This window comes from Nyctibius grandis, chromosome 9 (assembly GCF_013368605.1).
Source record: "Nyctibius grandis isolate bNycGra1 chromosome 9, bNycGra1.pri, whole genome shotgun sequence".
NCBI classification, from domain to species: domain Eukaryota; kingdom Metazoa; phylum Chordata; class Aves; order Nyctibiiformes; family Nyctibiidae; genus Nyctibius; species Nyctibius grandis.
In genome coordinates, this window is record NC_090666.1 from 6,550,638 (window position 1) to 6,569,472 (window position 18,835).

The 18,835-nt window shown below is 39.8% G+C and overlaps 1 protein-coding gene across 2 annotated transcripts in view; it reads right to left on the reverse strand.

Moving 5' to 3' along the window:
* Window positions 1–18,614, reverse strand: part of HECW2 (HECT, C2 and WW domain containing E3 ubiquitin protein ligase 2) — a 162,529-nt gene extending 143,915 nt beyond the window's left edge. For both annotated transcript variants that reach the window (XM_068407383.1, XM_068407381.1), the window contains exon 1: window positions 18,478–18,614. The gene's annotated coding sequence lies outside the window, so the exon portion shown is untranslated. The remainder of the gene's footprint in view (window positions 1–18,477) is intronic.
* Between the last annotated feature and the right edge of the window lie 221 nt (window positions 18,615–18,835).

Here is an 18,835-nt window from a genome sequence, read left to right on the forward strand (position 1 = left end):
ACAGATTATTTCATCCAGTTAGACTGTTAGATCTTTGGTTTCCATTGTTGTATGTGTTTCGGTGAGGGAGCAGGGAGTTGAACAGAGGATTACTTTGCTTTTCTCTGTTACACGAATCATCTGAGGACACCACACTTAACAGACAGGCCCTGAGCATTACTGACCACCCCATTTCTCCTGGTTTCTAACCACACAACTGTTCAGTCTACTGCCAGTACAGTCAGTACAGGACCTGCCTGAAACCAAATTGACACCAATTTACTGATTTGCAGATCAGGCTAAAGCCCCAGTAATCCCATTAGACCCCAAATGCTACAAAATCACAAAAAAGAACATTCACCTGCATTTCACTTGCCTTCAGAGAGTTACACATAAGGCATGAGTCAATCAAAAATTGCACATGTAATATGAATAAAGCTTAACCTGGACAAAATATTGGTGTTTAAATACACAGTGATCTACAGCAAACAAGAAGAAAGTAATAGAAGAATATGCTGAGTAATAACACACTTAACTTATCCGTGTTTGTTTTCAAAAGCAATTTCAAAGATGGGAAGTTCTACTATTAATTTCGTCCATAAACTCATATCTCTCCATTCCAACAGGAAATTCTTCGTCTTTTTTGATCTAAAACCTTTTCTCTAGAGGAAAAAAAAAATCCTTATAGGAACATGCTTTTAAAAGATAATCTAGGGATTCTATTTTGTAAAAATAGAGCTGATTTTCAAAAGAGGAAGGAGTCTGACTTAAATTTCTCAACATCTGCAACTGCAGCTCTCCCCCAAGCATCTGATTAAGCATCTATGGAAATTAAGTAGGCACTTCAGCATTCTGCCAAACTGGACTGAAAAACATGTTTCAATACTTGGATGATTTGGGATTTCATCTTCAAAACAGTCCAGGTCTTAAATACACTCCACTACAAAACACAGTCAGATTTCTTGCTTAGTGTTCAGATTTGGCCCACAATTCTTTGGCAACTTTTTTCAGGACAAGGACAGTATTTTCTTTCCTTCTGGCTAGAGTTTGCCATAATGCCACCATTTTTCAGTCTCACATTTCTACCACAGAAATAACTACCTTTTGAAGGCTGATAAAGTACATGACACATTTTTTAATAACAAAAATTATGCAGAACCCCAGTCCTGAACTAAGCCTCTGGCTGCAAGGTCCATAAGAAAATGAAGGAAAAAGTCTGAGAGATACAGTTCAAAATTAAGTGTGCAATACTATCTCAGTGTTTAATAACTGACAAGACCCACTTTCCCACTGTCCTTGCACTTATAAGGGTGCTGGTCCATACTGACTAACCTGTATGTATCACATCTCCACAACTGTATGGGCTAAACTTCAACGCATGCACTACTAGTGCATTCACAGAAATTAAAATCCATTTACAGGTAAAACCCACCAAATCACTAGAAGCATCCTATGACTGCTTTATTTGTTTATAAGAAAAAACAAAGCAAGATTTTTCGGTGAAGACAATTTGCAATCCAACAAAAATTCTCACCCACATCCACAGCAAATTTTTGCATAAGTCATAACAGTACTGCAAGTGAACAGTCTTCATGAATTCAAGTGCTAAATTATCCCTACTTACCTCTCCTTCCAAGCATAGTAGCTACTTACTTTTTTCTCTCAGCCAGTTAACCCCACACCGTTTTTCTCACATTTATTTTCCTTATTCTGAAACACCTCATAAAACAATTGATCGCAGTAAGTTATATAAAGCATTTTAAAGACTTCTCTTAAAGAATCCAGAAGCATTTTAACAAGCTTGGCATTTCTGTCAAAAAAGAACATTTACTGACTCACAACTGAGTGTATTTAATGGTCTAGAAAACATCGTGGAAAGCACCCGAATGTATGTCTTAGTTCAACTAAAACTCGGCACAACGTGTGTCTACCTATGCCTTAACCCTGCTGCAGGTCATGATGAGTCACTGTTTTCTGGAAGAGCAGCCAGAGCACCACCTGCAACTTGTCAGTGGGCTGAAATGTGATTAAGCTATCCAAAGCTTTTCTCTAGCAGGAAAGTCTGCCCTTATGCAGAATTACCGCATGAATGCATTGATATAAAACAGTATTTCCAAAGGAAGTATCATTTAGCCTCCACACTGAAAGCAAAGCACAAAAAGAATAAAAGGTTCTTGCCACAGCAGCGGTCAATTTGTTTTTCTGTTTTTAAGGCTAGCTTTGGAGAACCAATAGTTACACTGATTGCCAGTCAAATTCTGCCTCTTCCTTTCCCCCAGTCCTTTCCCTCACTTTTGCATTAAGGACTGGCTTTAAGCACAGACATTAGTTAAAGTTTAATACAGCCCCCATAATGGGAGAAAACATCACGGGTGTTTAGCATGTGCGAACTGTTACTCATCTTTGTTGGTATTTTTCAAAACATCGAGCTATTGAATTATCCTCTTGAAATTGCACAGAGGACAACACAGTAACAAACATGCAGCTGGAGACACAACAATTTTAAAATAGTACATATATTTCCTGTACCATTCAATGTTCTCACTTTGACAACATCAATTCCAGAACTGTACAGTTACCCATATATTCTCAATCAGCAAAAACCAAGAGTTGTCTGTCCTGTTATCTGCCCTGTGAAAAAGCCAACAGCAAAAAAATATGCATGCTGAATGATCTAATATCAGTCTTATGAAATATTAATAAGTACAACTAGCCAAAGACAGAAAAGGAGGTAACTAAAATATGCTAGCAGCATGATTATGTAAAATCTTCTCCCTTTAACAACAAACACAGTGGTAAATTCAGTCTGAAACAAGGAAAGGAAATTACAGGTTATCTTTTACAGATCCTATTGTCTCTGAGAACATTCTCTCTCAGGTACCTGATAACTTACTAGTAGTAAGTTTATCTTACTAGTTAAACTCAGAGCTGATAATTTCAATGTCCATGTAGTTTCAAAGATTGGTGCTGCTATGAAGTCTGAAAAAGGACTTGTATGTTCAAAAGCCTGTTCATTTCCACCCCCTCCTAGTCTTACCAGTTCACTCAGTATAAACTGTATCATCTTCCACCTCCAACTCCCCCCAAATCTTGCCACATTTGTGCACCGCTCTGATCCATCTCTGAGTACTACTGTCATGGAACGTATCTGGTTTTGGCTCCCACAATATTTTATGACAAGCATGAATTAATTATGCTTTCTTAAAGCTTGTTCCATTATGGTTTTGCTAGACGCCTCCTAGATTTTACATTACCTGAAACAATGAAAAAAAAACCCAATTCTATTCCGTTTCTCTGTATTTTTCACAATTCTATAGGTATTTGTCATATCCTTCTCACTGGCCTTTTTTTACAAGACAAAAGAAGATCCACTCAACTTAAGTTTCATTAAAGCTATTTCATACTTTTGAACATCTTCTGTCTAGGTCTACTATATTCTTCTTTAGTCATTCTGAAATTCCTACAGGTTTAGACAGTACGTTTAAAAACCACTTCTGTGATTTTAAACTTCTATATAAACCATAAAGTCTCCTGAACTCTGTACTAGAAGAACAAGCTGAGTCTATATTTTTCTGATGCTGATGTTCTTCAGCTGTTAAAGAAGAACAAAACTTGTCATCCCTCCTGTTTGATGAATACAGGAAGAATAGAGTAAGACACTAAAATTTAGGGAGCTGGTACCGTTGTTGAGAGTTTCAAGATAATGTTATCTCAGAGGTTCTTTCTGAATCACGAAAGCTGACAAACTTTCCATCCACTTACCAATAATGGCAGTTTCCACTTCCTAAGAAGTTTAAACAATAAAACATACTTTTTTTTTTTTAACATTAGCCTGCACTCCAGGATTTTAATGAAAACAAATGAAGATGTACAGATTCACTAAGGCTTGCAATGAACTTAATTTTGCTTAAATTGCTACCGTTTTCAATAAGCCTGACGCTTTTATGTGCTATTCTTTAATCTTCATGTTCCAATCCATTTTGTTGAACTTAATTTTCAAAATTCGCTTCCTCCCATTCATTTGATTTATTTCTATATTTCCCAGATCCCAAACATATTGCAGCACACCCCCATCCCAGCAGCAACAGAAGCACAGCTGAAGCTCCCTGTACTGCGCAAGTTTCACATCAAGGCCCTGTTCCTGTTCTTCATGACCACTAATGTGCTAGGAGAAAGCTACTTTACAGATCTCCTTTCTGTCTGTAACCTGTCAAGATCCCCACTCTCAGCCAGACACTTAGAGCTCTCAAAGTGAAGGATGAAAAGCAGAAAAGCCGCTTTAGAAGGTGGAATTTTACCGTATCAAACCACACCAAGTCCATCTTGGATCACCTTCAGAATGCAGTGCAATGCAACACACCTTGTTTCTTGGTGGGTTTTGTGTTTCATTTGTGGTTTTTAGGGGGGGGGTTGGTTTGGGTTTTGTTTGTTTGCTTTTTAAAAGATGCTTATGGTGGTTTAAAAGAACCCTTTTACTTAGAATTTGGAAAGCACAAGGAGAATGCACATGGGCAACTATGGTATTTCAGGTGACGGGTAGACACTTCCAATGCAGATCAGTGATTTCCCTAAAAATGCTACTGACTGCTTGTACTTGTATGAACATATTTTAACTATCAAGACAATCCGGAGTCATTTCTTTCCCACAGACCAAGAGCGGAGAAGAAAGAAAATGGAAAGAAAATAGTAGCCTTAGCTATATCAGAAACAGCAGTCAGGCAGGTTTAATATAACTGTTAATTTGATATTTTGCATGTACTTTGATGACAGTAGGGAAAAAAAACACAGAAAATAAATACAATCCATAATAATGGTACAAGGAAATTCACCCAGAAACTGAATCAGTGCTAGTGTTCTGGCATTTCCTTCTTTTATTTAATCTTTCTTTCACTTTGTGTATCTTACATTGCATGCTGACACGCATTGCATATACACAGGTCAACCTGCCTTCCACCATAGTACACTTTTGCAGTCATACACTGCTCATTTATACAACTAGTGATGGATACATATCCAGATAGCTTATGCAATTCCCAGAGTCTTTTCCAGACAAAATAATTACAGCTAAATATTTAATTGCATTTTAACATGCATATTTTTTTCTCTTCCTCTTTCTCTAGAGCCGAGCTTTCTTCCGAATGTGTTAATAACAGTGAAAATAAGCTTGTTAATTGGCAAATGAGTACAACTGTAGAGCAATACAGTGTTTAAGTATCAAGCTACACCAAATATTTACAATGAAACTGTGACTTGTGCCTTTGAATTTGCAAAAGTGGGTCATCTCCCATGAAACTGCTTATTTGCCTCCATAGATTTCCAAAAGAAAGGGTATTCTAATTTTACTAACTGATCTTATTATGAATTATATATATTTATATTTACCCAGGGAGGTGGTAGAGTCACCATCCCTGGAGGTGTTTGAGAAAAGACTAGATGTGGCACTTAGTGCCATGGTCCAGTTGACACAGTGGTGTTAGGTCAAAGGTTGGACTCGATGATCCCAGAGGTCTCTTCCAACCTCATTGATTCTGTGATTCTGTGAATTATATACCTGGTACGTTATTTTGCAGGGCAAAATATAGCTGTAGCTCAGTAGGCATAACCCAATGCTAAATTCTCATCAAGTACAACAGAAATTGAAGAGCATGGCTTACAATTTTGTGCCTCAAATAAGACAACCGCAGTCAAAGCGCAACATACGAATTCAGGCAGACCGAAAGAACAGAGGACGCTGACAGAAGTTAATGACTGGAAAGCCTTGTATTGCTGCTTCTGAAATTCTTTGCTGTGAGCAACCAATCCCAACAAGACCATTAGATAGGAAAGTCAAAAGGGTTTGATTTGCATCAAAATTCAGAATTTTAGACACAAACATTTCAGGTTCAGTTACGACAGTGAAGTTCGCCTATGCAGAGTTTCTAAGCGTTGATGCTAATCATAATATTCAAAGCTAACAAAGCAAATGAGAGTACAAAAGGTTTCTGGACATCACAAGTGCCAGAGGAATTATTTTTTCCAGTAATTCAAACAAATATAATTGCCTGTGTCAAGGAGTTCCAAGAGCAGATGCAATTAAAGCACCACTGTCCTAAAAGAAACAGAAAAGGGTTTTCATTATTTAGGAATCTTAGAAGCACCACTAGCATGTGGTAACTATTTCTGCAACACTTACGTCTGCATAAGTACATACAAGTCACTTACATCTACTTATTACTCACACTCCTGGCTTCTGATAAAATTACTTTTCAAAACCTAATAAAGCATCACGGATCAGTTCCGGACTGATGCTTCAAAATTACTGTATGCAGAAAACATTGTAAAAATGTGACAAATATGGTCTCAGCTCAGAAATGGCTCTAACAATTTCATGATTTTGCTAAAAAAATCTTAACCTAAAATCAGTATTCTGTGTGTGGGCATAGCACTGTATTTTTAATTTTTTGAAAAGACTAAAAAAAAATTCTGTGTACTAACCTTAATCTTCTATGGCTAAGTTCTATGAAAAATAACAGTAAAACTCACTCCAACTGATAAAAAAACCATATGCATTCCTGCAGCAAAGGAGTTTGCAGATTGATCCCAATCACTCCTTGCTCCATTTGCCTTGTTGCATATTTTGGAAGACAGCATCCCTCTCTTCCACTAAGGAAAAAATCTCAAGTGAATGTTCCTCCTTATTGTCAATGCACCAGAGCTATTGGAGGTGAAAGCAAAAGCCACCCTTTCCTGACACGTGGGAGAAAATTTGACATCAAGGACTTCCAGTCTCTCAGATGCAGTACATTTAAGAAAAGTCAGAGCACTGGCAGAGTTTGGCAACTGATAAAAAAGGTGACCCAAGGCACCTGCTACAGACCAGGCAGAGGGGAAGGGAGCTGCATCCTAATTCCATCCCCTGTTTTCTGGGCACAACCCTCCCTGCAATTCAAATTTTGCCAGTCCCATGGTTGGCCAGCATGGCTGTCTCCAGAGCTGTCCCCAACAGCTAGAATATGTCCTTTTAAAAAACTTTTTTTTCTATTACCCTGCACAAGGGTAATCAAACTTCACCTCACTCTCCAGGCTTAATAAACCAGATAGGGCAAGAAAGAAAAGGATCACCAAGACCATGAGAATGAAAATGTATGCAGAGAACTGCAGAAATCCAAAATTACTGGAGGTCTGCAGAGGTATGAGAATGACAAAAGAACTGCAGAGATGCCTCAAGACAAAACCAAGAGAGAGAGAGAAATCAGTGAAGGAAGGAAATCGGAAGAAAAAGCGCTTTGGGACATATAGAATGATAAGACAGAAAAACTTCAAAGAAAGTAATCAAAAGAATAATTTAAAGATAACGGATACATGACATTTCAGATTATATATTCTTAAAACTCAAATTGATCTTGTTCTGTGGTTAAATTGATTAGAGTTCTGCAGTTTTGTAACTAAAAAGCCACATTAAACACACACTAACAAGAATTAGGGGGAAAAGAATCTCACAATCTGATTACATAAAAGCACTTGTACTCTTACAATAAGGAAGCTGAACTTAAAATAATCAATTCCATAATGGCTGAACTATCACTAAAGAACTGGAGGGTAAGGCAGGCATAATTCTTTATAGAACATTATTTCTATGAAGGTATGATACTTATGAAGCTTGATAGCGTTTTGGGGATGCATTACTTACCTATCCTAAATTTCAACAGCAAACAGGAGGATGTATGCTCTACTCTTTGGGTTTTATACCACCACTAAGACCAATATTACAGTGTTCGAAAATGAAAAGCAACAGTGAAGTCCTTAACAGATTTAACAGAGATTGTCACATTTAAGAAACAAAAGCACTGTTTAGGGTAGCACTTTTGATTACATGCTTTTTGAAAGTGAGATAAGGGTGGCTTCCAACCCAAACCATTCTGTGATTCTGTGTGATTCTGTGTGGCAAGAGGAAGCTTTTCACATTGAGACATCGCTTGTCATAGGATCACAGAATCGCAGAATCATATTGGTTGGAAAAGACCTTCAAGATCACCAAGTCCAACCATTAACCCAGCACTGCCAAGTCCACCACTAAACCATGTCCCTAAGCGCCATGTGTACATGCCTTTTAAATCCCTCCAGGGATGGTGACTCCACCACTTCCCTGGGCAGCCTGTTCCAGTGCTTGACAACCCTTTCGGTGAAGAAATTTTTCCTGATATCCAATCTAAACCTCCCCTGGTGCAACTTAAGGCCATTTCTTCTCATCCTATCACTTGTTACGTGGGAGAAGAGACCAACACCTGCCTCGCTACAACCCCATTTCAGGTCGCTGTAGGGAGCGATAAGGTTTCCCCTGAGCCTCTGTTTCTCCAGGCTGAACAACCACAGTTCCCTCCGCCGCTCCTCATAAGACCTGTGCTCTAGACCCTTCACCAGCTTCGTTGCCCTCCTCTGGACTTGCTCCAGCACCTCAATGTCTTTCTTGTAGTGAGGGGCCCAAAACTGAAGACAGTACTCGAGGTGTGGTCTCACCAGTGCCTAGTACAGAGGGACCATCACTTCCCTAGTCCTCCTGGCCACACTATTTCTGGTACAAGCCAGGATGCTGTTGGCTTTCTTGGCCACCTGTGCACACTGCTGACTCACGTTCAGCCGGTCATTGATTAACACCCCCAGGTCCCTTTCCGCCAGGCAGCATGAAAGGGCTTTCTCAAAGTCAGAAGCCTGGAAGCATTTGTAGCAGTTCAGATCTCACTGATCTGATTTTGAAGACTGTCCCATAGCTGAATCCTTACAACCAAGAGCATTTTATCTCCAGTTCTTTCAGCATTAATCCTGGGCTTTGCTAACTGCATTGTGCCAGAAGGGCAGACCTATGGGATAGTTCACAGTCCGACTCATTCTTTCCACCACAAATGCCTATACAAACATTTTTCCTGCACAGTCCAAGAGGAGCAGTGCTATACACACTTGTAACTCTTTATTCCTTAGGTCCTTTCTATGTATGAATAATGGATAAATACTTAAATGTGCTCTATAATTCTGTCAAAAAAAAAGCAGATAGTTTGCACTCTTACACCTTCAGTTCCTGCTAACTGTAAAATAGGTGATATTCTGTTCACCTCAGTAAGATCTTCAACCATGCTATTTAATACAAACTATAGATAAGTAAAATATCACTTGCAGATGAAAATGCGGCTATAGCACCTAACTACAGCTTGGAATATTCATGCTCTAGAGATCATGTATGGACTATTTTCAATTCCAGGTAACTAACAACAAGAAGAACTGAACTTTTAAGTGAAGAGCTACAGAAATGCAAAGTATGATTACCTACATTTACATTTTAATGAGATAAAATGTCTTCAATCAAGTTCAGTTAGACTGAACTATCTAACTGAATATCTAAGGTTTTACAAAGATGAGAGAGCATGTGCAGTAATATAGATACCCAGTGAGTAACTTGGGAAACAGGATATTCATATGAGAAAACTTTTTCCCCATATACAGGAAATGTGAATGTATCATGCAATACTTCTATTTTTCTGTAGTCAACTACATTTCACCAAATTTTTAAACTAGTTTCTTAGTACATTGCACAGATCGAAGGAAAAACTGATCAGATACACCAATCAAAGCAGATTACATTCTGTTAATCCACTTAACAACTTAAAACTGTACTCGTCCTGATTTAAGAAATGTAAATCACAGTAGCCCAATTAAGGGTTATGCCCATTTACATTACCTGGAATCAGGCCTACAAGTGTTTCCTTTTTCAGTAAACCTCAGTAAGTTTGAAAACATTTAAAAAAATAACAATAGTATTACACACAAAACCAGCTTCTCGTTTTCAACTCATTAAGTACAGAACTCAGTTGAGAAGACTCATTTTTTCTCCACAGGATGCAAAACTTCCCTTAATTTCTCCTCCCTTAGAAGACACAATTTCTAGGCTTCAGCAATCCACAAAGGACTTAGGTTGCCGATCTGAAAGTAAAAGATTTCACTACCGGTTTCCCAAAAGGTAATGGATGAGGTTTACATTTAAAATGTATTTTGAATAGAGGAGGAAAAAAAGGATAAGCCATCCACGACAGCAAGAAGACACACGATCAGAATCTGTTGTGATACTGTATAGTTCCTAATCACCCTGCCCTCACTGCTGCCAAGACTGCAGAGGCAGGGAGGGACTTCACAACCATTTCAGTACTAACAAGGAATGATTACAATATTGATTTTTCGTGGGGCTACTTACATGAGTAAACATTAATCAATTTATGTTAGGGTTGCAAACTAAGATCAAAATAATTATTTGACAAATAAGGCTTGCTTGCAGCTGACTTACAGCATACATCGTAAGTCATGAAGCATATTCAGTAGAAAGCTGTATCTCTTTCAATATCGCTTTTTGTTTTTCAAGTGACACACAGTCAGCTAAGATACTAAGTCAACACGTTTTTCCTTCGGAAATTAAGTTCAGATATATGACTTGTTCCAGGCTTCTTTTATTTCTGAGGCATTTGGAAGAATGAACTCCTCACCACCCGTTCTTATGAAGATTATTTCTAATCTGTTTAAAATGTTTCACATGTGGTTAATCAATGCATACTTTAGTTAATAAAGTCTTTGTTTAATATACAGATGGCCAACACTGTCTCATGCATTAATAAAGGGATGTCATGATTTTAAAAATCACATTAACCTGTCAGAAAAGTTTCCACGTATTAAAGCCTCATATACAACCTGAAGTTACACAGCAGAAAGATCTGAGGAAAAGCATTTCTGTTTTTCCAGACTGAGTACTTGAGAGTTTGACAATGCCTGTTGTTCACCCACAGCAGCCTCCTATTTGTTTGGGTGGGTTTTTATCAAAGCATTGGAAAGAAAAGCACTTAGATGGTAGCAATAATAACACAAACCTTGGAAAGGAGACACAGCGACATGCGCAAGACCCAAGGCTTACATTTTCTGCTATGAACAGACTCAAAATGGACTGTGTCACTTTTTTAAAAAACAGTGTAGGAATGACCAATTTACAGTAAGAAAAAAAAGCTGTAAGATTAAAACAAAGGCTTCTTTCTTGCCAACACATGGTAGTTCTCCCATTAGAATAAAAACTAAATACAGGCATTAATCTTCCTTATACTGATTTTATTTACCCCACCCATTTATAATCAAGAAATATAAGAGAAATAAATTTATCCACAGAAGCAAGAAACAAAACTTGCTAGCTTTTTTTTTTCCTTAATAGAGGGTTGACTCTGTACAGCTGACAACTGATGAAGCTTATGCCAAGAGGTGTTGAACATACTTCTTGTATCTATAGAACCTCAAACTCTTCGCAAACCAAGATAAACATAAATAAGCTTTAAGAGGTACAAACCTCCTGACTTCATGTTCTTAGAGATGTGGCAGTTAATTGTTTCAGTTGGTGATTTATCCTATCATGATGAGGCAAACATGTCTTAAGTTCAACATAAATCACAACCAGACTTTGTAGTGTATCTAAGCCAAAGCCTTTTACCTATTAACTTACCTTAGCTAGAAATCCAGTACTTAAGTCTATGCCTTTGCACACAGTTGGTGTTAATATCAGTATTAGCACAAACTGAAACAACTTAACATAACAGCACAGATTTCTTCTGAAACAGTGAGTCAGTTTTCAAAAGACACAGGATCTCATTGCAAATTAGTATTTTCAAGACTGCTAGGCAAAATTAACAAAACACCCACCTCAATACAGTAAACAAACAAAAAACACCTACCCAAATTCAATTAGGAAAAATAAGGGTGAAATTTTAAACCAGCAATTAGCCCACCTCTTAGAACCCTGAGTCTGACAATTTGACTTTATTTACCTATTTATTATGAAGGTATGCATAAATCAACTCTAGAAAAAAATCATCCTTCCACAATTTACAATATTCAGTATGTTTCACACAATGCCTAAGATGAAAAGGAAAAAAAAAAACCTCTCTCTCAAAAAAAAAGCCTACATCTTTGGTATCAGAAACAAAACCACATCTAACTCTTCAGTGTGACACTGAAATTAAGGCAAGAAGTGAAAACTACCGTAATTCTGTGGAACTCTAAGGAGCGTGACAATTTACAACCGCTGAGCAGCAGCCCCACGGTGTTTACAGTGGCTCTCTACGTTAACCAACAGTTTCAGAATGAAAAATACCAACCCAGCCCAACATAACACACACTTATCCAAGTTCAGAGCAAGTTCGTAACACACACTTACTCAAGTTAACAGAATGTGTTTATAAATGTTGAGCTAGGTCTAAGTTATATTTTGCTGGAAGTTATTTCATTCTAAGAAGGTCAAAACACCTTTTAGGAAATGAAACAGAACAGTGGTGTTGTATCTACACACTCAGAGATTGTTAGGTGAACATCTGAGACAAAAATACCATGTAAGACAACCATGAACTCTGACATTTATTCTAGTTCTGATACTTTGCTCACATGCTTACAAGACCATAATAGCATTTTGGGAAGATTTGGACATCACTCAATATGGCATTATTCAAAACAGAAGCAGCTAGTTGTTATATGAAATAACATGTGTGTGTGTGTACATTTTTACACAGACACACACATATGAAACAACAATATGCAATAAGCTTTCTTAAGTGTTGCTTTCTCATAAATGACAGTGGCTTCTTGTTGTTCTCTAGGTAAACAGCATGCAATTGGAGCTTTTTCTTATGCAAAAACATGCAGCAGCATCTTTATGGCTACACCTGCACTCATGCCGAACAGGCCAGGAAACAGATGCTGAAGCCATGCAGTACAGCACAGGTGCTAAATGCTCTTCTCTCACAAAAGGGAGCTGCCTTATCCATAGTCAATTTTGGGATAGTCCCTGGTCCATGGCTTTCTCTGAGCTGTGCCTTGTTTGGGCTGCTGACGCTGCTCAAAAGCATGCCAAGGAGCCCACTAGCAATTAAACAGTGCCACAACCCTGGGACAGCATTCAAGTTTGGGCTCTAAGCCCACTCAGACAGCAGGTACAGCCGTAACCTTACAACCCCAAAAAAAGTTTGGCAAGTCTCAGAGAGCCCACCACAGTTACATTTGTAATTTTCCTATTTTCTTACGCAATACAAATATTTGGTAAATTCTTTCCTTGACAACAACATTTATGTTCATGAAGACAAAGAAGATATTTTTATGACAGCAATGAATCAAGAGGCATAAATTATGGTTTTTATGTAGCTATGGCTACATTTTAAAGAGATGATAAGTTTATAGTCTCTACTCTGTTATTTCTAGTGAGAGAAATAACTCTTTTATCAAACTACCAGCCCAAAACAGATTCAAATCAGTAATCTAGCAGAAGAATAACAAGATCAACCAAGGAGATTAGCTGTTTTTAAAATGCATCTTAAATAAAGAAAACACACAGCTTAACAAGCACACCTTTTGAAGCTGGAACGTTAGCCTTGCACTATGAAGCTCACGCGCTCTTGAGAGAGCAAAGTTAAGGAATCACACAATGATGGGTATATGCCTTTTTGTGATAATCAGGATCCAAAGGGGGTTGCTGGGTTTGGAATTTTGTATTGCTATTTTGCCAATACTCAACGTATGTAATACCCAATTCAGGGAAGCCCTTGATATGGGACACCTAGTGAATGATCACTTTTGAGCGTTCTTTCAGCAGGATCCTCACAGACCTCACTCTCTCTCACCAGGCTGTGGCTGATCCACTCCACTCACCATACGGTGCTGTGGCTTCAGCTGTCACATTCATTCCTGGCAAACTCTTCCTTCTTACTGTGGTTACTCTGTCCAACAAGGATCAGTCAATGTTTTATTTTTTTAAAGATGCTGCTGGTCATTCCTGGAAGAAAATGAATTTTACTGTTGCATGCTTCAGGGCTCATCTAATTACAACACTAGCCTTCAGGGAATTTTTAAACTAATGACATTGTATTTGTCAAGCACAGAAACTTTTAATCTGATTTTCAGGTGGATCCTAGCCAATGGATCCTGGCCACCATAGCACTTAACAAAACACATTTGACTGTCCTCCATGCAATATTTAGGTGGGCTTATTATCAGAATGTTAATTTTTTCTTACCTAACATCTTTCTCTGGTGGTCAATACAAGGCATATAGGCATATTGACAATGTTATTAAAGTTTTTATGACTAAAAGTCCACAAGTCAAATTATATGTGTGTATATACAGCTTCACAAATGAACACGGACCTTAAGAAATCAGAACCAAAACACTATCTGAACAACTCCCCAGTTTGTCTGCTGATCTCATGATTTGCTGTACACCAGCATCAAGAAACACCAGCTCAATGGTACCGTTAATTTTTTAATTTCAACAACATCCTATTCTTTATTTTCAAGATTTTTTTCATTTCCAATGCTAGTACAAAGAACAAAAATCCAAACTATTAATTATATCACAATGACTCCTTAACGGCCCCCCCCCCCCCAAGCAAACACCTCAGCTGACCCTTCAATCATCCACTTCTGGGTGTGCCTCCTTAATTCTAAAGGACAAATAGTGCACTATTTCAACCATTAAGTTTGGCTTAACTGTAGTAATTGGGGCTTTTGGACAAATAATGCTGGATTCACATTTCAATTTCAAATTTATTTCAACCAGAACACACACAAGCTGCAATTGTGCCAGTAGAAAGGTTGACGACTACACTTCAAAGGAAAGATCCTCTTTCAAAATTCTCTTTTCATCTTTCAAAACTATCTTTCAAACGTAATTATTATCTATTTTTTTCAAAACTGCATACTTCAGGGCAAATTTACTAAACAAATTACAAAATACAAGTATTATTGTCCATTAAGCAACAGCATACCAGTCCTCCTCAATCATAAAAAAATACAGTTGTGACACAAAACTGTGTAAATGCAACATAACACAAAGTACTGGCACACTCAAGATAGCAGTCATAACTGTCTACATCCAAACCAGATTTAGCCTCAGTCACTTATAAGTTTCTCTCTAGTACTACTGGGTATTATGAGAAGAAGGAACAGTTCTCCACAAATAAGATAGAGAGAGATGAAGGCTATGACTAGCCATTTGCCTCGATATCTAAATTAATACATCCTGTCAGCAGAACTTGGAAAGCTAACATCAACATTATCAAAACAAATAATAGGATTCCTAGGTGTTGGAAGGATGACTGGAACACCTACACTTGTAACGTGAGTGACTACATCTCGAAATAACAGTCCAGGGCTTGCACTTCCAATGAGAATTTGCAATCTGACCGCAGACTTTTAGCACAACTACGCAGAAGTTTTATCAAGATGCTTGGAAGAGAGGACGCAACTACAGTGCTGCTTTCACCAAGCATGCAGTCGATTTTAAGAAAAGACACAGGTTTCAAGCACTAATGTCTACATTTCTGTAAAAAATATTAAAAAAATTTAAGAAGTGTTACTTGAGCTCTTCTACAAGAACTACAGTACTTTAGGATCACATCCTACTTGGCATCTCAAGCCACGAAGAGGTGCCCTTGTAACGTGTCCATGCTACACAAGGCTTTATCACCATTGTTGATCTTATTGCCAGCGAAATGGGCATTTTCAACCTTTTCTTCAATATCATCGATATTTCAACTGATCACAAGCAAGCTGCTGCGAAGGAACATCACAGAGGCCCTGCATCACTGTCTATGTAAACTGTGCACAGTTTACTGCCATTTCAATGAAAATGACGTGGAGCTGTTCTTAGATACTAAACTCAAATATCAAAATAATTTATAACAATAACAGTAAATCCCATTCTTCTCATCGTGCAAAGGGCCCTGATATGATTAGATAAACACCTCATATACCACCATTAGCTTTAAAGAGCCAAAACACAGGCTCCCAAGGTTGCAAGCGTACATCCCCTTCTACGTAAAACATTCAACTCTGTTCCATCTGTTGGGCAATGAAATTAATACTCTTCCTACTGGTGAATAACTTCACTCCAGCCTCTCCCCCTTTGTCATATAACCAAAAGATCAGCAGCGGACGACGTGAAGACAAAGGCTATGACCGTGCCATGCATGATGACAGCACGATCCAACAACATCAGGCTCAGCTACTCAGAGCACGCCATACTACAAAAGACAGCATTGTTGGGTATGGTGTCAAACAAGGGGTTTTGAACATGGCACTTGATTTTAAGCACATATTTACATCTCATTTTCAATGATTAAGTAACATTACCCAAAGAGGTGTTTTGTCACCACCTCCCTTGTATCAGCACACATTAGCCAATGGAGTAAATGCAATAGCCTAAGCATCCTGTTTCTGTCTGACTAAAGGATAGGTTTTGAAAAAACAAAATGCTGAGTTAGATTAAAAAAGAAAACACGGAAAAGGAATTACACTTAATTATTCAAGAATGTGATCTGCAGATAGAGTCCCATACGCAGAAAGCTCCCTTATTTTGCAGCATACTGGAGCTTTAGCTGCAGTTTAAAGAACGCTGGCGCCTAAAGGAAAAAAAAAAAGTTAAGTTTTTTTCAGTTAGGCATTACTATTTCATCTTATAAAGAGGGCAACACAAAATTGACTCCATTTCTTCTCAGGAAATCTGACAAAACAGTATATTGTTTCTGGCTGGCGGCCACTGTACTATCACAGGGCTTCTTAAAGGCATAACATTGTTAATTCTACCAGGTTTGGAAAAGCACTGGAGGTGTAAAACAAACAGAAAGGCCCATTAGCTAAATTGCCTTTAAAAATAAATAGTAAGATAGCAAATAGGTCTTTAAGGAAGGCAGAGGGTCCTTGTAGTGACTAGCATATACTCCAAGACAAACCAATTCCATCGGGCCAACAAGGCTGGAAGATACGCCACGGGTTTGGTACTGGCCCCGCTAGGAGGCTGTTTATGAAGAGAGATGAAGGGAAGGCTTTTCAACTACAATTCTGTGAAGTTAAACTACAACTAAGCATAACCTTAAAAATGGTCTCCAGTCAACCAGACGAGTTCCATGCAATCTCAGAGTCCGTTTTAAGGTGGCATGTTTCAATTCCAGCATAAGATATAAATAAGGATCAATAGATACACACACACAGACTAGCATCTAACATCCACTGTGGTGTCCCAACTGATATGAAAGCACCCACACTTTTGGAACTTTAGAGCCTGAACAGTAGCAGTGATGAGAGACAGCGCTGGGTTTGTTCCTTTCATATACTAATAATGACATCATACCTTATGGACCAATACTGCAGCCACACACTATCATCTTATAAGGGAAATTTTTCCAAAGGGGTCTAAGAACTGGGCAAGCTGCTCACTTCCACAAAGGAAGGTTTTTTAATTCACCCGTGACACAGATTTCTTTCTGTTCCTTAGTGCTGTGAGTAATTACTACTGAAATATTTATAGTGGTTTGACTTACTTTTTTAAAAAAAAGAAAAAAATAATATAATTGTTGGGAGAAGAAGAAAAAAAATCTACAAAAGAAGTTTTTGAGTGTACACGAAGCAGCCCTGGACATTTATGAAGTGAAGCAAGGTAAGGCCTCTGTTGGGATCTTGGGTACAGGAGGGATTCAGGGCTGAATCTCTTACAAACATTCCAATGCAATGTAGCGTAGTGCACAGACTCCCTCACACAGCATCCCAGAAAACAGGGGAAAAAAAAATGTTATAAATACTCTATGCTCCTGACATATATCTAGCAAAAAAAAAAAGAAATTAAATTATGTAACTATTACTATCTACATACACCACACTCCCCATGTTTTGACATCGCACAGCCCAAAAAAGAATTTATTTTTTTATTTTTTAAAAATACCCTCATGTTTTGTCCTGATGTGCACAGAAAAGGTTAAGAGAAAAAAACAAGTATACTAAGAAAAAAAAAAAATAGAGATCTCCACATCAATAAACAATCCACAGAACGGTGAGAATACAAATATAAACCTATTTTTCCCCCGCTGTCATTGTGCTGCGTTTCATGCACACAAGAAGAGAAACACACATTAAACCCCACTGTTGTGAAAACAACACGCTTGAAATCTGCAATGATCCTTCTTCCTCAGCACGGACACTGCTCTATGAAATCTGGGAACAGCCTTATACATCAATAAATAAACACACTAAATGGCGAGAGGGAAAAAGAGCGGAGGAAACAAACGCGGCGCACCAAGCGCTGAACGCGTTCTGCGGGCAGGAAACGAGTTACAATTAAACGGCCCAAAGGCGATTAAAATACAGCCGAAGGGAACCCTGCGGGGCTTCGCGGCAGCCCGCCGCCCGAGCCTCCGCACGCCGGGACCGGCGAGGCGGGCGCTGGAGCGCGGGAGCGGAGACCGGCGCGGAGCTGCGGGAGCCCCAGCCCGCACGGCGCCGGGCCCGCCCCGGGTGTACCGCGGGAGGAGCCGGGGGGCCCACACCTGCCACGGCCCCGCCGCAGCCCGGCCCCCCGCGGATGCCGCCGTTCCCGGCTGCCCCTCGGGCTCAGCCACGTCCCTCGCCCCCACGGGCGGCTCCCGCCGGCACCGGGAGCCCCGCGGCCGCGGCGGTGCCCACTCACCTCGCAGCGACGCGCACTGCGGATCCGTGCCCCGCGGCGGGCTCCGGGGGAGGGCGGCTCCCGCGCCGTGCCGCGCCGCTGCGGAGCCGGGCGGCGGCCAGAGTCACCCCGTCCTTGCGGCAGGCAGCTCCCGCCGGTGGCGGCGGCCCCTCCGCGCCCACGGCGGGGCGAGCGCCTCCCCGCGCAGGGGCGCCCGCACCGCCTCCCGCCCCCGCGCCGCCTCAGCGGCGGGGCTGGGCCCCCCGCCCCCTCGCCGGCCTCCGCCCCCGCATCTTCCCCTTCACCGCCGCCAGGCACGGCAGGACGGGAGGCGGGGGCGGCCGGGCCAGGGCCGAGGCCGCAGCCCCGGGGGCCTGGG